The sequence below is a fragment of the Armigeres subalbatus genome, chromosome 2 (assembly GCF_024139115.2).
Source record: "Armigeres subalbatus isolate Guangzhou_Male chromosome 2, GZ_Asu_2, whole genome shotgun sequence".
Classification (NCBI taxonomy): Eukaryota; Metazoa; Arthropoda; class Insecta; order Diptera; family Culicidae; genus Armigeres; species Armigeres subalbatus.
The window spans coordinates 396,491,979-396,506,226 of record NC_085140.1 but is presented as its reverse complement, the minus strand read 5'-3'; the positions used below and the strand labels follow the sequence as shown (position 1 = coordinate 396,506,226).

At 36.0% G+C, this 14,248-nt stretch overlaps 2 long non-coding RNA genes across 4 annotated transcripts; one reads left to right on the top strand and one right to left on the bottom strand.

Annotated features, from left to right (window-relative positions):
* Positions 1-3,643: 3,643 nt before the first annotated feature.
* On the bottom strand, positions 3,644-7,470 carry LOC134217489 (uncharacterized). Of its 2 annotated transcripts, none has more exons than XR_009981062.1 (3): positions 7,065-7,470; positions 4,479-4,788; positions 3,644-4,400 (listed from the first exon to the last, which is right to left on the bottom strand). It is a non-coding gene; the product is annotated as an uncharacterized LOC134217489 (long non-coding RNA). The 2 variants fall into 2 exon arrangements; XR_009981061.1 differs by having other exon boundaries at positions 3,645-4,400; positions 7,069-7,470.
* LOC134217488 (uncharacterized) lies at positions 5,040-6,641 on the top strand. Of its 2 annotated transcripts, XR_009981060.1 has the most exons (4): positions 5,045-5,146; positions 5,257-5,419; positions 5,650-6,360; positions 6,421-6,641. It is a non-coding gene; the product is annotated as an uncharacterized LOC134217488 (long non-coding RNA). The 2 variants fall into 2 exon arrangements; XR_009981059.1 differs by having other exon boundaries at positions 5,040-5,419.
* Positions 7,471-14,248: the final 6,778 nt, after the last annotated feature.

Here is a 14,248-nt window from a genome sequence, read left to right as displayed (position 1 = left end):
GAATTACTTCAAACGAATTTGAGTATGCATTCAGACGATTCAGACGATCCTCCATGTGTCATTATTTCAATAAAAACGGACATGTTCATGCATGTTTCGAAAGCCCGCAACATTTTTCAATTTCAATTATCGGTAAATAGTGAACTGCTTTTATATTAATTTGCACTTATTAATTTATGAATAAAAAAAGAAGGGACATTTTATTGTTGAGTGACCGGGAGGGCAGAAGATGTGTGGAACATGCAACCCTGCCAAATAAATGAAAAAAGTGAAGTTCACCTGCTATCTTAAGTAAAAACAAGTATAGTATAATGTTTGATTTAACTAATTGAAAAAAATATTTATAAACGTTTATAAATCTACGAAGGAATTCTCAAAAAAAATTATCCATATTTTTCGGAACTGTAATTAAACGACAGGAAACGTAGATTTTTCACTTCTTTTTAATAATTTGTTTTCGTTTAATTTAATCCATCCGGAATGCGACTGTCGTTATACGGTTGACATCCATTAATTTAATACATATATATATATATTAATATTTTAAAATAAATTTTCTTGCTCTGGAAAATCTGGCTGACCTGCTATGGCTCCTCGTTTATGTTGAATCGCATCAGAGCATACTAATTTGGTACTTTTTCTAATTGATTGCATGTTCACTTCCTGCTTTAGCAGCAGCAGGATCAAATAAGATGGCATTATACTCAAAACGGCGAAGACGCATCGTCAATACCGGCCTCATCCGACTATCCTTTGCGACGTATGTACTTCGTGGCGGCTTCTTGCTAGCAGGAATTACCACCGAACCGATCATGTTCTCCAGCAGCAGCTCTTTTAGATGTAGGTAACTTCAATTTTTTATGATCTGTGTGGATAATAAAAACCTTATTTACCGGTTGCAGATTTCGGAAAATAAAAGCACTTACCAGTTCGAAGACAAAATCGCCGGCCTCAGCTAGTAAAATAGTATTAGTTGGTGTGGTTCAACTTCTCTTAAAATAATAAAAGCAACCACCCACTGTGGATATTACATTTTTACCAACTTGATTTTTTTTCTATCTGTCCGGATATCAATTTCCGTCAGTGGTTCGAAAACCAACGAGACGTTTTTCTATACTTCCACCGTTGATTCGTCGAAGTTATAGGAAAACTATGTTTCTTGAAATGGATTTCGATCCGATGACGGAAATCGGAATCCGGACGGATATGCAATCATTATCACTATTAAAATGAGAAAGAAAACACGAAATTCACTCACAATTCAAATGAAAATCAACACAATTATTCTTAGATATTGTACGTGGATTTCCCTATTGGACCCGACCGTTCGAAATAGTCGCTCCTTGAACGGTCGTTGAAATCGCCGTTTTCACCTTCACACCCATCTTCATAGTAAAATCTGTCAAAACTGGCAAGTCTGCCACGTGCTTTTTGCTGTTTCCCTCGGACTTCCCTTTCTTTTTCCGATGTTTTGACATCTGTTTTGATAGACAAGGAGCAAAAAACAAGGTAATCTACCAAACATTTCTTGAGTTTGGCAAACCTTGCTGGAAAAGGGAACGTTTGAAATAGGCAAGTGAACCGACCTTCGAATCCATTGGTCAAGTAAATCCACAATATCATATATTAAACAAGCGACTATGACAAGTCGAGCAACCAAATTCGATTTGCTTTACACGTTAATACCGTGTGGTTTGTTTATAAAAAAAATGCTCAGTTTTGAATGAGCCATGTCATGTGTTTTACACGTGATATTGATTTGTATTGACAACATGCGCAAATTCATGTGTAGAACACACGGCCCTCTCGTGTATTTTTTTTATAGTGTTGGTTATATTTGATGGCAGAAATCGAACATGCAGCAGAATAAGATGGACACCGGGGATTCGGAGTGGCCAGTGGAATAAATACAGAACACACGCGGAATGCACTAACTATGTCTTTTATTATGCTGAACGATTAACAAACGTGTTTATAGCGCGAGAAGCGATCGGTAACTAACAATACAGAAAAAAATGTGTTTTATGCTATATCCGCACTACGGCCGAATAACATGTTATTCGCGCTTTGGTGTTATTCGGCCAATAACATGTTTTTCGAAGGTAATATTCCCATACATTTCTGACAGCCGAATAACACCTTTGAATAACATGTTATTGCGAATAACATGATACAACTGATCGAATTTGCTGCTCGACTGAAGGCCGAAGGCCCTGCGCATGTTTTCTTGCATTCAAGTGGTTGGTCATTTCACGTGTCCAATTGGATTATACGGCAATGTCATTTTTGATTTCCTATTCGTTTTCTATCGGATTCTTCAATCAGCTGTGTAGAACAACGGAGCTGAAAATTGGCAAGGTATACTTCATGATGGACTGTCGCATTTCATATTTAATATTCAATATTTAATATTTAATACTCAAAATTTAATATTTATAAATATTTAATATAAAATATTGAAAATTAAATATTTAATTTTAAATATTAAATATTGAATATTAAATATTAAATTCTAAATATTAAATATTAAATATTAAATACTAAATATTAAGTATCAAGTATTAAATATTAAATATTAAATATTAAATATTAAATATTAAATATTAAATGTTAAATACCAAATATTAAATATTAAATATTGAATATTAAATATGTATTTAATATCAAATATTAAATAATTGATATTAAATATTAAATGTGTAATTAATATTGAATGTTAAATAATTAATATTAAATATGTAATTGATATTAAATGTTAAATAATTAATATTAAATATTAAATATTTATTATAAAATATTGAAAATTAAATATTGAATACTAAATATTAAATATTAAATTTTAAATACTAAATATTCAATATTAAATGTTCATTCGTTCAACATAATATGATCTGTAAATTTAATACAACAAAAGCTGTTGACAAATGTCTCATTTCATATAAAAATATTTACAGGATTGGATGAAAAAATACATGCAAACATTTTTTAGAATTCCATTTTGATAAAATTAATTAAAATACACATACATGTGGATCATAACTACATATCTTCTAACTAAGGGGCCGTACACTAATTACGTAAGCATTTTTTCTGGGGTTTTCAATCCCCCCTGCCCCCATGTAAGATTTTTCCAAGATAAATCATTTTATATTTATATGGAGCGTAAGAAAATAGCAGACTCCCCCTCTCCTCATAAGTGCTTACGTAATTAGTGTACGACCCCTAAGCAATAGTCAAAAAATGAACATGTTAATTGTAAGTTCGAGAAATCATCCTGGCGACATGTTTTATGTCTAGAGAGTGTAAAACAACAAAAACCAAACAAATATCAAAAAATTACATGTGATCAGAAAGTCGTGAGAATGTTATACAAAACATTTTCTATCAATCAATAAGCTGTATGTTTACCAGAAACCTTTTCACAACTTACTTCAAACACGTTATACATCAATTTTTAAATTCGGTATTACTTGGGAAACTTTCATAAATAATTTTAAAATTCATAAAAAAATAAAGCTAGATTAAAAGTGAATTGAATCCATAGTTAATAAAAACAAGAATAGATTTTCAGATTGCTTACATTTTATTTGAACCGTCTAATTCATATTAAGTTGAATATATTTAGCCCTTAAACTATCTGCCTTCAACTGAATGCGTAGGACTGCGAATCCAGAGTTAACAAGTTTTAATTTTAGGTTAAGTCTAGTATGTTTTCGGGTGGAAAGCAATCTCGATTGCTTGGGCATAATGTATCCATTGTACTTGCCAAACAGGACATACACTTATGAAATGGCGGGCATAGAAAAGCTTTCAAATTTTAACTGAGAAAATGGTGAAGGATAACAAGTTGAAAAACGCGCCAGGTTCAACTTGGAATGTAGACCCGTAGAAGAAGAAAAAGAAGAAGAAGAAGTGAATGCGTTTGAATATCTTTATTTCGTTTGAATCATTTTACTCTAGTATCTATTTTAGTTATTAGTACTCCACGATCCCTTCCTAGCGAAACACAACAACGTAGTTCCGTGCCTGGCCTCGTTCACCTAAGTTGAGATATAATATAATGGTTTTAGCTGATTTTGGCAACTAATACCATCTCCTCTGATGATGATTACGTGCGATATCATCATAGATATAATAATATCATCCTGCGTTGTTTAATTGTTATTTTATTATAAAAATTGGAAGTTACTTCGTGGGCGAAACGACGGTGAATTTCTTACTCTTAAAACCAATTATAATACTATCACTACCGGCAACTTGTGGTTTTCCGATTGGTGACCTTTTGAGCAAAACTGGATCAACAAAATAGGTGCAGAATAATCCGATCAACGATACAACCAAATAGGGGAGGACAACCAACACTGATGATACTTCCCATTGGGCCCAAGGACTAGACGCATCTAAATACATAAAATTATTATCGTCAGTAACATTATTTCGAAAATTTCAAATTGCATAATAAACTGTTTCGGACTTACCCCAGTAAAAAGCCGTCGGTCGCTCCAAACGATAGCACTGAATATTTTTGGAATTTCCACCGTAGTTCTCGAGTTAGTTCGGGTTCCATGAATCCTGTGTCTCGCGCTGAAGATGTTCCATGAATTCCATTGTCACACTGTTTTGGCGATACAATTTGGTTTAACTTGAATTCACGTTGGCTCGTCTTGCAGCTGCTAAACATTGTATTATTTCTGATCCATCTTGACCTTCCAGGCTCCATTGATGCTTTCTGCCTGTGTAATATTTATGAAATCCTCGACTTCACATCCCGTTCACCGGTGACGAAACCTACACAGAGAAAAAAATAGTTGTGATTTCAACATTTTCTAATTTCATTTTGAAAGTTTGGGAAATTTGGTACTTTTGAATGCTAAAATATTTAATTTAAAAGCAAAATGTTCAATTTGATATATTTTTCTCAGTGTAAAATTGTTATTTTTACAGTGAGAACATTCAGAACAAAAATTGTAAAACAATCAAACTAACTTTCATATTCGATATTTCTGGCAACGCTAGCAATAGAAAAAGTGTTACTGGCAGCTCACGACGATCTGTCAAATGATAGAAAAATATTCATTTATGAATATATTTATCAGATTGGTCCGATTCGCGTAACAAAATCAAACTAAACAAGTGATTGATTTAGGTAAGTTGTTTCGAAAACTTATGCCTATATAGTAATGATGTGATTACCTAATAAACAGTGAAATTGTTTTAAAAGATTTTAATTGAAATGCTCAACTTCTATGTTTACAGCAGGCACACAAATTCAGAGCAACAGCCCCGCTGCTAGAAGATCCCAGTTTTGCATTATGCTTCCGGCTCCGGCTTCCGCCGATGTGTCTACAACGAGGAGCTGTAGAAGGAAATTTGCATCATGGAGGAACATACTCAAAAGGAATCGAGAATATCTTGACTGGTAAGTAGGTAGATGTTGGGTCAGTTTATTTTAGGAAAACCAAAATCCAAACGAGGCAGAAAAAATCATCCACGTTTCAATAGTGCTGTCCAATGAGCAGCTCGAAGTTGTTCCCGTCCTGCTCAAACTTTTTTGTCAACAAATGGGTATCAGCGTGACGGCAACAACTTCGAGCTGCTCATTTGACAGTACTAATGTTTATTTGCTATAATCTTTCCGTTTCTCTGCAGGACGACAACGATGACGGAAAATACAACGACAAAAAGCCGGAGGAAAATCCTGTAAACAAGCTCTACGGAAGAAGGGAGAGGATCGGTGACAGCAACAGGCATTCGTTCGCGTTTTGGGGGACATGCGCTAGTGCTCGTGGGGCGCGTGTGCAATTACTCGTCTAGATGTCCCCTACAGCTGTAAAGGAGGCCACCGCGGGCGCGTTTCTGATCCATCCGGAAGTGCGCGTATGTTGTGCGAGTGAGTGTTAGAGGACCCACTCCTGACCCTGTACTTTTCGGACACTTTGAACGAAGGTTTTCGAGCATCAAAAAGATAATCGCCGCTGCAGCTCGCATATCGAAGGTTCCAAGATTTGTCATCATCAATCTACAAAAGTGGTGGAGGAAAGGTGAAAATGAAGATCTCTATACTGACTACGAGAACGAACCCATCAACAGTGAAGGATATCCTGTCGTTTTCCTGGCAGATCAGCAAGGAAATGGCTTTTCTAACTTCATCGCGATCTGGTCGCTTGGAATGCGCTTCTCGGTGAGGGTCGTGTACCGGAGAACAAAGGCCGTGTAAGATACGAAAAGCGATGTCTGGGCATTCGGAGTCGTGGGCTGTCTGCTGGAAATCGATCACCTTGGGCGCATCCCCTTATTCTGGCATACCACCATAGCAAGGGAAATGGAAATGGAATGTCCGAAACATAATTCGGAAGAAATGTGAGTTAATTAATTATATTGGCAATCGGTTATTAATGTATGTGGTTTCTTTAATTTCAGACTCGTCATTATTAACTCCTGTTGGTCTGATGATCAAACCATCATTTAAATATTTGGCTGGCCGTTTCGGTGTGCCACAGCAGCTGATATCCTTTCCTTCGACCATTTACGCTGCGGAATGAAAAACGGGCAGCTGCAATAGCTGGCAATGGTGCCATTGAGGCAAACAAGAACGGCAAATGCTCATCGTAAATTTTATCTGTACTCTGTAACCATTATTAGAAAGCAAGCAAATATAAACAAATAGTTTTCAATAAATATATATGTAAACATTTATTATTGCGTACTGCAATTGAATGCACACAACACTTGTTGTTTTGAAAGCATCATAGTCAATTCTAGTATAAAATATACATTTAGTGTTGAGAAGAAAATTTCATTTTGACAAGTTAAATACACATTTAGTTTTAAGAGGATAAAGTTATTTTGACAAGTCAGCTCTTATCGGAGCTCACACCGGAGTGACATTTTTGCAATTGTGAATTTAACAATCTTATACTTTCTACTGAAAATCACTAACGTATTTTCTTAACTTTACCAACGATTCTGTTATTTTTACCAACGATTTTTTTTTGTGTGTAAGACAAACAATACACACTATTTTATATAGAAAGCAACATCAGTAAAAAAGCTAATGAAATTACCTACTTGTAACCTACTTGCAAAATAAAATTTAAACGAAGCACACAAATACTTCTGGCTTTTTAGCGCACACTAATCACTATCTGTTTCATCCCATACTGAACTCACGCCTTCGGAGTTTGGTCCGCTTCTTGCAATTACGAAGAAAATAGCAAATTAATAAATCTCATTACCGCTGAACAGTTCTTTAATCGCAAACAGAATAATTGTTTAATAATAATTGAATTCTAATTTGAAGAATCTCGCTGCATATTTGTAAACAAACAACAAACTGCTCGAAAAAAATTGGCGCTTGACACATGCTGTCAGCTGTCAAATAGTATTACCTAAAATGCTAGTGCGAACGGTTTTGTTATTCAGAAGTAACACCTTCGAATAACATGTTATTCAGCTGTAATCTGAACAAGGCATTACTCTTTCCCCTGCACGCTTAGTTCAGTTCACCCAAATATGGGTGAAGAGTACCTAGAATCACCAAAAAGTGCACATACCTAGATATGGGTGAATTGTCGTTTACCTATTTATGGGTAAACCCAGTTCACCCATATATAGGTACTTTAATAGGATCGGTTTATTGGTAAATTTCACCCATATTTGGGTAATGTTTTGTTTTTGTTTTTTTATCGAGAAAATAAAGAGAAACAAATTTATTTATAATCAAAGAACCATAATATAAATTTATTCAAAAAAAATAAAAAATAAAAGTGAATAATTTAAGCGGACCGAAATATGAACGTATCGCTTTTAAATTCGGGAACACAGTAGCTGCATTTATTTGGATTGCTGCAGGCATCGACGTACTGCCGGAACTTCCCCTCTGTTGCATGGATAGAACGGATGTCCAACACTTCGCAGTTCCACATCCGGTGTTCTTACGGCTGCAGCTGTAAATAGACGGAGAACTCATTTCTATTGCAGAGGTGCAGATCGTTATTGAAACTTACCTGAGCACGAAAAGGCGGGTACGGTGGCAGCTTATTAACAGGTTTCGCATTATGGTTCGCATTATGAGAGGATTCGGGGTCATTTGATGTGAATTCTCCACTAGCGTCATCATATTCGATTGATTCGTTCTTATAGGGACTATGGGAAGACCGAGAGGGCTGAAGGGATGTAGTCTGAAGTGAATTCTACACTGCTTCTTGGGTCGTTATTGCCGCTCAAAAATCAAGTTGCCAATTGCGGAAAAAGTTTCTGTTTGAAATTGCTTTGCTGTGGTCATCGGTTTCCTGAAAAACGAAATAATGAAACCATAGATATAAACAGTAATTCTTATAGCACTAATCATTTTTCTCCAGCATTACTTACCGTAATGAGATTTCGGGAAACTTGCTGGTGACAACAAATGGTGAACAGTAGGAACTGCACTTCTTCGGATACCGTCGGGAATTCACCGCTGACCGCCAGCTGAATGCATGCCGAATTTTCCCAGTTCCGGCACAAATGAGACTGAACTTCCGAGCAAGATTCGACTTGCACAGTTCCACGATTTAAGGATGACGAAGATAAGTGTCATTAGAAAGTAGGGGCGGATCATTATTTAAATTCACCTATAGACCAGGTGCGTGCATTATCGGCTGCTATTTCGACAGGTTTCCGTATCCGTTGACGGTGGAGAAGCGGTTTATCGTACACGTTCTTAGGGTCTGTCTCATTTGGAGAATCAAACTTAAAAGTGACAGTTCGAAAATTAAAAAATCACCCCGTTATAAGAATGGCTGGTGCTACCCTGCAATTCCAATAGGACATCGATGGAAAATGATTCGATATCTGTCAAAAGTAATCTTGCTCTGCGAGCAGGGTTATTCGATAATTATTGAAATGTCACTTTTAAGTTTAATTTCAGTTTAATTATCCAATTGAGACAGACCCTTACTCTTCACTGCGTTGGAGTGAAGCTGATCCTGATTTCACTTGGCCAAAACTCCAAAATTATAAATTTCAGGGACAATATGACAAGCACTTCAAAACTGTGATTTGTTTGATCTGGTCGTGGTTAGGATGCAAATGTTTATTTTTTCATCCAAATATGAGTAAATAATTTTACCCATTTATAGGTTAAGTCATATTATCAACAATATGGGTGAAATTGACTGATTTTCTCAGTATATTTCACCCATATTATGAGTAATTTTTGCAATACCCAAATATGGGTGATTAAAGTACCTATAAATAGGTAAACTGATCTAAGCGTGTGCACGAAGTATACAGGGTTACCAGGAATGTGGGAATAGAATACACGGTGAATAAAGAATGGGTAAATCGATGCATTCTCCACACTCCTCCTCAGCGATTGCCCGCTTCATCGTGGATTCAGTAGTCCTAACTGTTCGACGAAATATTTATGTTTCTGTGGCCCTAATGGCTTCGTCATTATATCCGCTATCATGTTCTCTGTACAACAGTACTCAAGCACTATCTCCTTCTTCTCACATAGTTCACGCACAAATCTTTCTCTAGTGTCGATGTGCTTGGACCGTCGGTTTGATCTCTCGGTGTTGACGAATGCAATACATCCCTGGTTATCCTCTCTTATTGTGGTTGGTTGTTGGGGTTCATCAAAATCAAGCAGAAGCTGTCTCAACCAGATGGTCTCTTGACAGGCTTCGGAGAGTGCGACATACTCCGCTTCCATGGAAGAGAGCGTTACGCAAGTTTGACGACGGCTTGACCAGGAAATTACACCACCCGCAAACAGAAATACATACCCAGAAGTTGATCGACGACTAACCGGGTCACCTGCCCAGTCTGCATCACAGTAGCCGAGTAATGGTTCTTTTCTGCCCCACCCAAACCGAGGGGCGATTCACTTGTGTATTTTCGATTCAGGCCAACGTATTTGATCACGTATTGATGTATTTTTCGTGCATTTATATGTATTGTATGCAATATTGTAATTTTGTGAATTAATGTATTTCTCCGTGTAATTTAGTATTTTAGTGTATTTTTATCGAATAAATGTATTGAAATCAAATGTTCGTATGTTTTGATAGGTTTTGATGTTTCAACCTTAAAGGTGTGTCAAATATTCCTTTTTGTCGTTGAAACAAACGATAAAGTTGAGAAGGTGCAAAATTTGATGGTGCTCCACAGACACCATGGGCGGGAGAGGGTTAATATGGCAAATATGAACCCCCCTGCGATGCACCGATATTTGTGATCACGTCTCGGTAAAAATCCGACAGTCGCATATGCAATGTTGTTGACATTTTGAATCTCGGATGTTGATATCCGCCAAATCGGCAAACTGCACCTGATCTTAAACGTGGTTTGTTTGAAAAGCAAGGGACTGGCCGGATACGCTTAATTTTCTGCTGAAAATGCGTTTCAAAATATCAATTGTTATTCCATTCCATGTTATTCTATAATTCATTTGTTATTACAGTTCCAGATGCTTTTTTAATGAATTAGCAAATTACATGTGAAATTCAAGCAATACTGAGATGTTTATAACGAGGTTTAGAATGCTGCTTGGAGTAGTTCGAGAAACGTACTACGATCAAGCAGTCTCATTTGACAGGACTTCATCTTGAAAATGTTCCCGACAGGAGTAAGAGGCTTCACTGAGGGGAAAACTTGGGCTTGAACTCTTCCAAATAACTGACTTTCCTCCTAATGACCAGCACAATCATGCGAATACCTCATAGTCCATCATCGGTAAAATCTATTTAGTAATCCGTGGTGGCCCGGTCAGTGCTAAGGAAATAAAACACGATCATTGGAGGTCGGAGCTCGTCTCATAGTGGTGCCACTATGGCCGGCTTGTTACGGATTCGAATATTGCGTTGTTATACAAAAAGTTATGTTCGAAAGCATGAATCACTGTCCTTGGCTAGTTGGATGTATGCGGACAACATTTAAATCACAGAAACCCGCTAGCTATAGCTAGCTTTTTTTGCATATTTTCATTTGAAAAGTTCATAACATTTATTAGCGCAAATTATCTGCAGTTGAAAGTTATTGAAAATCGTGGAGCGATGCACTCAATTACTTTCAATTCAACCTAAGTCCTGAATATGTTCACCGAATTAACCCTCTCCCGCCCACAACTTTTTCAAAGATTTCAATAGGAAGGAATCATCTTTGAGAAAAAATCTAGAACAAAAGTTGTTTGGCATAGCCAAAATTTGTGGAAAAAGAAAAAAAAATTGTAAATTAATAGTTTAATTAGTTGTATTGAAAATTGATTATATTTGCAGTCTAAAGGAACCATAAAGATGTGCCAACAATTGCTTTTTGTTGTTGAAAAAATTCGATGAAGGTTAGAAAGTGCAAAATTTGATGGTGCTCTACAGTCACCATCGGCGGGAGAGGGTTAATATGGTAAATATGAACCACCCTGCGATGCACCGATATTTATGATCGCGTCTTGGTAAAAATCCGAAAGTCGCATATGCAATGTTTTTGCCATTTTGAATCTCGGATGTTGAAACCCGCCAAATCGTCAAACTGCACCTGATCTTAAACGTGGTTTGTTTGAAAAGCAAGGGCTGCCCGGATAAAAATTTTCAGTAATTTGTATGACATAACCCATTGAAATACAATAGATTGTGTGGCAAACAATACAAACTATTGTATGCTTATTGTAAAATGTTCACGGTTGTAAAAGATCTTTATTGTACGTACATTAAAATCACAATATATTTAAATGTTTCCGATATATTCTATTATATTTTTATTGTTCGCTTATGTTTAGTATTGCTCATCCAAAAACTAAACAGTTTTTAAAAGTATTCGGTTTGGATGATCTGGAAATCCGTCTAATGTTATTGAATTAATATAATTTTGGAATATTTCATGGATTTATTATATTGATGAAATAACAATTGAAAACAATAAAATTACAATAGCTTTGTTTGTTAAATAAATAAAAATGTTATACCGGTTCTCAAGTATATATTTTCATATTGCAGGTCTTGTTGCAGGTCTAGAAATGTTTTGCAATAAAAATTTGATTTCAATAAAATGAAAGGGAACAAAAACTTTTGCTTATAATTTTACTCGGAGAATGGCTGGATTCATTTGAGCGTGTACAGTTTTGTTTATAATTAGTGAAGAGATGAAAATAATGAAACTGTATGGTGCAGGAAGTGTTTTTTCATTGCAGTTTCTGCTGCTGGGAAAGCGGTAGATCACTATGGCTTCTGTACCGTGGTGAGTATCTAAAGTGTTGAAGCGCGTTAGAGCATCATTACTGGGCGCAAGTATTTTGATCACTCTCACTGTACTGTCATTTTAGATTAGTCACTCTTTTTCGCATCGGTCACTATTTTCGGTATTTTCGGTTATCATTTCGGTGGCTGCATTCCGTATCGGTGACGTTCGACGTTTGATAGTTCATCAAATAGTAGCGCTGTTATTTGGTCAATTTGGTCACCTGTCAGCTGCGCTACTGTTTTAGCAGCGCATTTAGTAGCGACCGGTAAAGTGTCAAGTAATGATACTGCGCTGACAAACGGCTTATACTCACCACCGGTAATCGTAATCTTATACTACAAAAGTTCAATGTACATAATGAACGCAGTGGTTCATCCCGAACAAAAAATAAATGAAAATTTTATCATCGTAGTACCTGATAACATGCCTGGTAACATGTATCCTTGTTCCTTTACAGAAATGAAGCTTATGATAAATAAAATACTGCTGCTTACTGGTCCCTGATTGAAGATCGTTCAGTGGCTACCATTGGCCAATCTCACCAACGGGATATAATAAGAACTGACGCAGGTATTTTTTTCTTTTCTTCTCGACGTATTTTTTCTAATAAAACTGACATTCTTTTATAATTTACATTTTCACAGGTTTATATCTATTCGGAACAAAGTTAGTACACTTTTCAAACCGATGTTGGATTTTTCTCCAGATACAGGCAATCCACTTAACTTTGGAAGTAGTGCGCTGGATTCGTCTAAAGATATGCTAAACAACCGGAGGAAAATAAAATGATATGTAAAACAATTAATTGTATTGTATTTTTATTGTAATATTGGAGTATAATGTATTCTAAATCCTGTTGTATTTCTATTGTAAAACAATAGAAACAGTAATTGAAAACATTTAAAACACAATGTTTTCTATTGTTTTGTCGCTCGAAATCATCCCATTGAAGAACCGTAAAATCAATTGTTTTGCTCCGAATTTTGTATGGAAAATTTTCGATTTTTTATTGTAAAGATACATAACAACCCCCTTTTAATTGTAAAAGTCCCATTTACCATTCATTTTATCGTGGAAAACCATTATTTCTCATGTGATTTTATTGTCAAAATTCCATTATATTCAATGGTAAAAATTATGTTTTAAATGGTGTTGTAACAATAAAATTTATGATATTTTAATGATATTTTTTATCCGGGTGGCAGATCCTCGAAGTGTGTAACAAATATTGGTTTGAAATTAATGAAGCGAAAATGAAGGGGATTCTCTCGAACAGCTACCAAACTTTCATTTTCTTTGTGGCGTGCTCGGTGACGTGCGTTTTCTCGCGTAATGACGATTGTACCCGTAATTAGATGCGTTTGATTATATTTTTTGCATTATTTGCATTAAAATGTGATGTTTGAATTTTTCGTGTAATGATATGTATTTATTTGTACTATTTGTATTTTTGTGCAATATTTGTATTTCCGTGCATTATTTGTATTTTGTGCATTATTTTGTATTTTTATGCATTATTTTTATTCGCGTATTTTTGATTCATCATTCGATAGTAGTGAATCGCCCCTCGACCCAAACAAAGATAATGATCACGAGTTGCTTTGAGGTACCGTAAGAGCCGTTTCGCAGCGGTCCAGTCCGCTCGAGTTGGTTCGCAAAACTTTCTTCCCAAAATCGCCGTACTGGCAGCAATGTCTGGTCGGGCAACTACTGAAAGATACAACATACCACCTACCAAGCTGCGATACAAGGACACATCTTCTAAAGGTTCACTTTTCTCATTCGCTTTCAAGAATCCAACATCCATCGGAGTCCTTGCTGTTTTAGCCTCTTCAATTCCGAATTTGCTGATCATTCTATCAATATACTGCTTAACTTGAATCTTGAACGTTCCTACGCCTCGTTGCACTTCAAGTCCCAGAAAATGTTGAATTTCACCCAAGCATGTCAATTCGAATTCTTCGCTCAAGTTGTCGTAAACAAGCTTCAGAGTATCTTCCGCTGCTGCTGCGAGCAAGATGTCATCTAC